The sequence below is a fragment of the Nelumbo lutea genome, chromosome 7 (assembly GCF_056320005.1).
Source record: "Nelumbo lutea isolate HS-2025 chromosome 7, American lotus-T2T, whole genome shotgun sequence".
NCBI lineage: Eukaryota > Viridiplantae > Streptophyta > Magnoliopsida > Proteales > Nelumbonaceae > Nelumbo > Nelumbo lutea.
In genome coordinates, this window is record NC_142690.1 from 61528443 (window position 1) to 61536655 (window position 8213).

Genomic DNA, 8213 nt, shown 5'->3' on the forward strand with positions numbered 1-8213 from the left:
ACGGCCTTATCAAACTTAAGGGCATGTTTTCAAAGCACCAAAACAACCACTGAAAAAGCGTTGCCTTTTCAGTGTTCGGGGGTTGTTCGGTTGCACCTCTGAGCTTGTTTCATTTTGTGGATCCACTGCCTCCAAACGTGGTTGTAGCCTGTAGGTAGGGGTGAGCATAATTTAGTTCCGTTTGGTTTTTCAGGTTTTGGTTAATCTGGTTTGATTAATTTGATTTTGGTTTCTAGAATTAGAAATTTGGTTAACCGTCTAATTAATCAAACTTTGTTATATAACATGTAACATATAATGTATAAAATATTATTTATGTATTAATATATAATATATAATATATATAATATAGTATATACATTATTAAAATTCTACTTTAACTGCCGGTTCCGGTTTTATTTATTTCGATTTCGATTTTGGTTTTGATTTTGATTTTTTAATTTGATTTCAAAAATTTTAATTTATTCTGTTTGATTTTTAATTGAATAAACCAAATGCTCACCCTACCCTAGTTGTAGGTAGCGGATGAAATATTTGGGACAACCATATCCCTCCTAAAATCTTGATTTTGACTTTTGACTTCATGTCGACCGGTTTAAACCAAAAAGTCCTTTTTCTTTCTTTGGAATGGAGTGAGTTAATTCTTGAACAACGTAAAGAGGGTTGAAGGAAATTGAGGCCATTGATTATTCATTTACCAAATTTATCACCACTGTAGTGCCTGTGTCACGCTAGCATTTCACTAACTTAGGATACAATTAATATAATCATATAATAATTTCATTAGGGGGATAAAGCTTAGCGTGTTATGAAGGGAAAAAAAAAAAAAAACAGAGAAAGCTTAGCATGTTAACAAAATTAATGACAACTTGGAATGGGTCGATCTTGGGCCTTAATGGGCTGCCTGATCAATTAGTTGTCCATAGTCCATACCCAGCCCAGTCATGTCATGCCATGCCATACCATGCTCAATCTGGAATTCTCATGGTCATATTATATTAGTGTCATTACCAAATAACGAGTTAGGTGGGCAAACAAGTCTTTCTCTTTTTTTATTATTTTTTGGGTCTATCGTAGATATGGTTGAGTGTACAAAAAGAACAGCTATGATCCTTTGCTTGTGCAACATGATATATATCTTAAATAGGCTTAGAAGAGAGAGATGGCTGGCCATGTATTGATGAGTAAATTCTAACCACGAAAAAGATATAATGGTGGAGATGGCATGGCCCTTGATACAATGGAAGGGCCAAAACAGATTAAATTGTGAGGACTGAGGACTGAGAACTGAGGCGGCCCATAAGGCTATATGGACAATGATTTTGAAACCATTTGCATTTTGTTTACAGGGTAGCTTGATGTTATATGGGATGGGCCCATCTTCATAGCCACCTTCGGCTTTATTACCCAACCCAACCCACTAACCACTAACGTTAACCACCACCTATTTTTTGGTTGGTTTAAGCCCGTAGCCTTGTTTCTCTATTTTATACGTACACATAACATTTGATCGAATCAAGGTTCTTTTCATAAAAGCGTTTACGTCTTTGTCCATATCATATCAAGATCAAGGAATCTTTTATATTCTATTGATATATACACCGAGAATCTACCACCGGAAAGCTGAAACTGAAAGCATGGTTGATTCCTGGGCAAGCTTTTTAAAACAAAAGCAGCTTCTAAATGGTCTAAATTCCCCATTTTGGACATTAGTTAATTTCCATAGTCATAACGAAAGAAAATCTTAATCTGTCAATAGAAAATATCAAATGTGTAGTAACTTAAGAATGGAGCTGGCCCATATCAGCTTCTATTTCTTGATCTTCTCCTTGATAAATTTATTCTGACAAAGATGAAACTAATTTGTTGAATGGAATCAGAGAGAGAGGCTGACAAGTGAACACGTCTGTCAATACCATACGTAGCGTAGCACATACAATAACAGATGGATACAGGACACAAAGTCTAAAACAGCAAGCAATGCAAAACAATCAGTTTTCCAACCTTATTTGGTTTCATCCTATTAATTAATACGTCTTGTTTGAAATTTCAAAGATTTTTTTTTTTATTTTAATTTTTAATTTAATTGCTTTGTTGGTGGTTCCGTATCCAAATTTTAATAAGAATTATTCCAACTCGTTGAGTTGGAACTTGGAAATATAATAATTAAGCTCATATGGGATAAGATAAAAAGGCTTAATCATCAGCTTGATATAAATACATTTATTGATCGATCAGATGACATTGACCCATCACTAGGAGTAGGAGAGTTTTCTTCTTCCAAGCTACACCACAAGTCACATCCTCAATTAATGGTGGTCAATAATGAAAGATGACCTTCTTCATTTGTAAATTCAGAATATCCCTTTGGATGACCACATTTACATTATCCTCTTCTTAATTACTTTTTCCTGATTATTTTCCAAATCTAGTTATTTATCTATAAAGTTGTTCTTCCAAAACTGTTGCTTAAAAAAAAAGCTGTAGTTTCTTATACAAGGCCATTGATCATGTTTGAGATGTAATTTCTTTTGGTATCACTGGAATGAATTTTACCTTTGGGCTTATAAAAAAAAGGAAAAACTGTATCTTCAATTAATTAAGGTGATGTTTGGTGCATCATTTTTTTTGGGTCTGTGGGAAGTTTAAAAGGTCAAAATGTGGTCTTTTTGCATTTGGTATTGTGTACATCGAAAGAGTCAAACATGAGTGCATGGAAAGACGGGAAAAACCAAAAGTTGGGAAGCTTCCAATGAATTAAGTTTTTGGTAATTTCGCGCTGTAAATAGCTTTCATAGTTGTTTTTAACAGGTTGGTACACTATGACGTGAACCAAACAGTCTTGGTCTTTAAAGATAAAACCTAAAAGTTCAGTGTATTTTCTTATTTACTGCGCTGTTAAAAAATCTACTTAGAAAGACTTACCAAATAGTTCCTAAATTTCTTGTTCTTATTCTTCTTCTTTAATTGTGTATTTTGTTTAAAAATATCCTAATTAGTAAAGGAGTCATTGCAAAAAGTAGGCAATGATCGAATAGCTAAGAATTATGACTGGGACTAGGGATGCAAACGGATTGGATCGGATTCGAATCATGGTATATCCGAATCCGATCCGATACTATAGAGGGCAGATCTGATTCGATCGGATCTCACATACATGGATTTGAATTTGAATCTGATGAGGAAGTCAGATATTCAGATCTGATCCAATTAGATTTAATTTTTGAAAAATAATAATAAATTATTGAAATAAAAATAAAGTATAAGAAGTTAAATAAAAAAATACAAATATCTTTTCAACTATTTTCATCATATATATACATGCTTTTTATAAAAAATAAATAATATAACAAATTTACAAATATATATATATATATATATATATATATAGGATATTCTTGGGTCAAGGTGATCCGAATTAATGGTATCACGATCCAACCCATTTGCACCCCTAACTAAATTCTTGAAATTGTTTTTTCTTGATTATTGGAATATAATCCCATCATCACACCCTTAACAGCAAGAGTGGCAAAGAAGAAGAGAACTCGTTCAAATAAAAAAGAACAAAGAGTGGCAGAGAAGTTATGTTATACCTAAATCATTAAGAGTTCCTTGAATCTAGAATCTAGAGAAGATGGTGTAAGTAAATAGCTAGTTAAGTAGTTGCCATAAACATTGATGAGGTTATGTTTGGTATAATATCTGTTTTTACCTAAAGCATTTTGGATTGGTCAATAGAGATTGGCATTCAACTGTATGTCGGGCTGTTTATAGATAAAACATGAATACCTAAACGATGCATGAGTAAGAGACTGTTTGTAGAAACGTCAAATTAACATTTCTTGCTGGGAGGTGACTCTCATATATGATGCATCATACATATTTTTCATCAATTTATATCAATTTAACCCAAGTGTTACAATTAGAAGCAACAACAGCACCCAACACAACCAAAGTCTTCCTAGAAATTTTGGTGTAGACATTAATTGTTATGTTCTGTTTACATATATCAAGAAAGGGTTCAACTATGCTATGAAAAAGATATGATATCCGAAAAACAATAAATCAATAAATTGAAATCATAAACATGATAGAGAAAAGTATTATTTATCAAAATTTATGGGTGGGTTTTGATTGATTAAAAGTCCTTCCATACCATATCTTTTCTGTATCATAGATTTTTCCATCAAGAAAATAAGAAAACGGCTAAAAGCATGGGTACAATTTAGATACAAATTGGTATCCATCTACACTGTCTCATTCCAATTTGACAAATTCTCAACCCAAACTCGCCAAGTTGCATCTAATTAAAATTAAAAGACTATACCATATCAACCAAAGGCATGAAAAAGATTTAAAACTAACAAAATCTAGATTAATTTTCTTATTAGAAGAGGATCTCATCAATAGAAGAAAGTAAAACCTATATTCCATTTTAGCTTTATTGTTCAAAAGATGATTAGATTACATGTCATTAGATATACAATGGGCTAAACCGAGTGTAATTTCAAAACAACTGTCATAAGGGTGACAGGTGGGGAAGAGTGGAAGCATGGGATAGTGGTGGGTGTACGTTGTGTGTAAACAAAGACTTTTCTTCATTCTTTTTATTTTATTTTATTTTATTCTTTTTGTTTTCATCTTCTAAATGGAGAAAGAGGAAAATAGGAACAATTGTCAAGCATATCCAAATTCTAGATTATCTCCTGCCCACAAGAATCCTAACCACACTACCCACAGGTCATCACAATTGTACATCGGGAGGATCTCTTGTATTTTTATCTTTATCATTTATGGGGAGAAGCTCCTGATGTGCCGTTGTGGTGTGCTGTTAGTAGGGATTGGTAGGAGATTATTACCCAAGTTTTATCTAATGTTACACAAAAATAAAACATCTTAAATATTCAGGGGACTACGTAGCAGAAGATTATAAAATGTGGAATTAACTTGTTTCATAAAACTCTGTAAGATTCTGGTAAGGTTTATTTGTGTATAATAATATTATGGTGGGCCTAATTTGCGTATATCACAAGTCACTGTTTTTTAAATCTTTATTTGAATCCATTATAGAAAATATGGTTGCTTCTAATATTCTTTTCAAACATTCATTGGGTGCCAAGTTGCTGATGAAACTTAGAGACAAGTGAATTGATTCACTGTTATCTTTTTTAGGCAAATCTTATTTTTATTAGCCCACCCATATGTACATCACCACCACTACCACCACCACCATCATCATCATAAACATAATAGGGTTAGGAAAAAATTCCTGAGTTACAAATAAAGAAGTGGCTTCAGAAACCCTCTAGCACTATCTTGTTCAAGTTGTAGCTGTCCTTAGTTATTGCTTAATGGCTCCCATACAAGAAATCCCTAGCTTTGCTTAATACATGTCCTCTCTCTCTCTCTCTCTCTCTCTAATGCTGTGTTTGGAAACGATGCAAATAAGTGCGAATGCAAGTGTGTAGAGTGTAAAACGGTTCATATAAATTGTAAAATTGGGTTAGTTTTGCATTGACAAATTTACCTTCTTACCAAACCGATTTTTAGATGTAATAGATGCAAACATGAATTCCAATAACACATATGCTTTTTTTTTTTTTTTTTTATTAAAAGCCCACTTAAATGCCAATTTACTTCTTTTTCATTGATGTACTTTTACATATTATTATCAATGTATATATGCATTGGTTTGTCATTTGTCAATGCATAAATGTAATGTTGCCAAACACAAGCAGAAGTGAACCAGAGTGCAAATTTACACTGAATTGGGATTTACACTCCATTTGCATTATTCCCAAACACAGCCTAAAGGAATTTGTATTTATTTCTAGCTTTTATTGTTTTATTTAGAGAGGAAATTTCTCTTATGTAAGAGGTCTTTAGTAGCTTTCCATGAGCAAACATTGCTTTCTTTAGCTTCAAGAAAAGACAAATAGCAAACATGCCATACTGTTAATATTTGTACATGGTGCGAAAATGCCTCATATGAGTAGACTTTTCTCTCGATGTTTAACACTATTTGTTATGCAGTTGGAAATATTTTTGCAAAAATTGTTCAGTTTTGTACATTACATTTTTTGGTTCATTAATCCTTGATGTATTAACAACTCCAATTATGGACTTCGGAACCACTTAATTTGGATCTGCTACTCACAAAATGTTCCTACTTTTCTACCCACGAAACACTATGCCATGTATTGTGAACATCTCTCTATGAATGAAAGGGGAGATATTCTCAGTGCGGAGTTGTAATGTCTCATGGATAAGGATGTGAGAACAACTTGTGGATAGTAGATTCAAATAAGGTTCAAAATTTCAATACGATATGCCTCATATTAAGCATATCGTATCATATCAGGGACTTCACAATATACTTATTTACAGGTGTTTCAGGAACCAAACTCTGTTTAATAAAAAATATAATTAAAAATAAGCCCAAAAACCAAATTAAAAAAACTAAAAAAATATATCAGGTCATTTCAATTACTAATACGCCCCTGTCGATACACAGGTGTATCGTTATTTTGATCCTTGGATCCAAGCCTATTCGGATCATTAACATCATGAGTCATTAATCTAATCAAGACTTTATCACAAGAGATAAAGACTTATGGGAAAAGAGGCTCCCCATGACCAAGGGCTAGTGTATATGACTTGCTTTGGCTTCCATTAATTAGAATTGGAATAAGGGGGTAATGTTGCAATCCGTGTTGATGGTTAGGTTTGTCCATGGCTTACAGAATACAAAATTCTTTTAGCTTATGTTAGGCTTTGTTTATGTCTAATAAAATCAAAATAGGCTTGATTGATAATTTTTTTTTTTAAAAGTTGTTTAAAATTACATGTATTAGAATGATACAAACTTTTGCAAATTTAACATTCTAGGAATGGAGTTTGGAGTTTTAGAATCATTTGGGGGTGAAATAAGGCTTATTTTGGAGAAAAGAAGCTTACTTTTTTCCTTTAATTTTTATTTTTTTAAAGTTTTTGGCTGTATCTTTTTCGTCGATACGCTCCAATACGCCCATGATACGGGTCTTACATGCATGAAAAAAGATAAAACGTCTGATTTACATGCGTATCCCATATCTATTTTTTAAAAATACGTCAAAATTTTAAACCTTGGTAGTAATATATTCTATATTAATTTCCATTTCTTAAAATCTCTTTGGAAAAGTTTTGATTTTTTTTTTCAGTTGTTGTTCTATTTGTCTTTTTTGTTGTTTTTAGGTTTTTCCCTGTTCCCCCATTCTCGTTTGGCTCCATGAACATTCTTATACCAATTAGCACGCCTATCCCCCATTTCGTCTCTAGAGGTAATGACTTTAACAAATCAATAAATCAAAATTTCTTTTCCCTAATTCATCTTATTGTTAATAAATATAGTATATTTTTGTAATATGGTGCTTCAGAATTTTTCAGTTTCCTATAAAAAAGTTCTGCAAGATTTTGGGAATAATAGAGTGAACACCCTGTGTTCTTCTCTTATCATTTCCGATTTCAGGCTAACCCAAACTTACATCTCTGCCCAAAAAAGTACGGCTGCAGAGTTTTTTAATTGGTCCATCTCTGACAAATAAGGTAAACTTGATTTTTTTCTAAAAAAATAAAAATAAATAAAAAAGAACTTTTTTTTAATTTCGATCCTAGCTTCCTACCTTAATACACCCATGAGAAATATTGTCTAAGAAGACAAGACATGTATACATATATGTATTAATGATGGTCAAAGTTCAAAATATCGATATGCCTCATACGCTAGTAGGGATATATCAGTCAAATTGATATTGCATCTTGTGTCTTATTTATTTATTTTTTGCAATCAGTTCAGGGGGATCAGTTTAGAACTTCTCCACCTCCTGAACTGGTCAAACCCCAATACATTCACTATAGGGGCATATTGAAAGGGTCCCGGAATGATACGTATCAACTAATACAGACTGATACTTTTAACCTTGATGATGGCATAAAGAATCTATGATGTCCTAATCCATTGTTTAAGTGCATGGGGGTGGATGTAGTGGTTCAAGAGCAAAAGAGTTTAATTAGTTTGTTTCTTCTAATTATAGAGAAAAGGGGTGTCAGGCCGTTGGACTGGTCTTATGGGATGAAGCTTTCTTACACTGTTTCTGATATAGGATGTTAACTCTGTCAACGACCAGGCGGCACTTGTGGGAAAAGAAGAAAATTTAAATGTTCTCTCTCTCTCT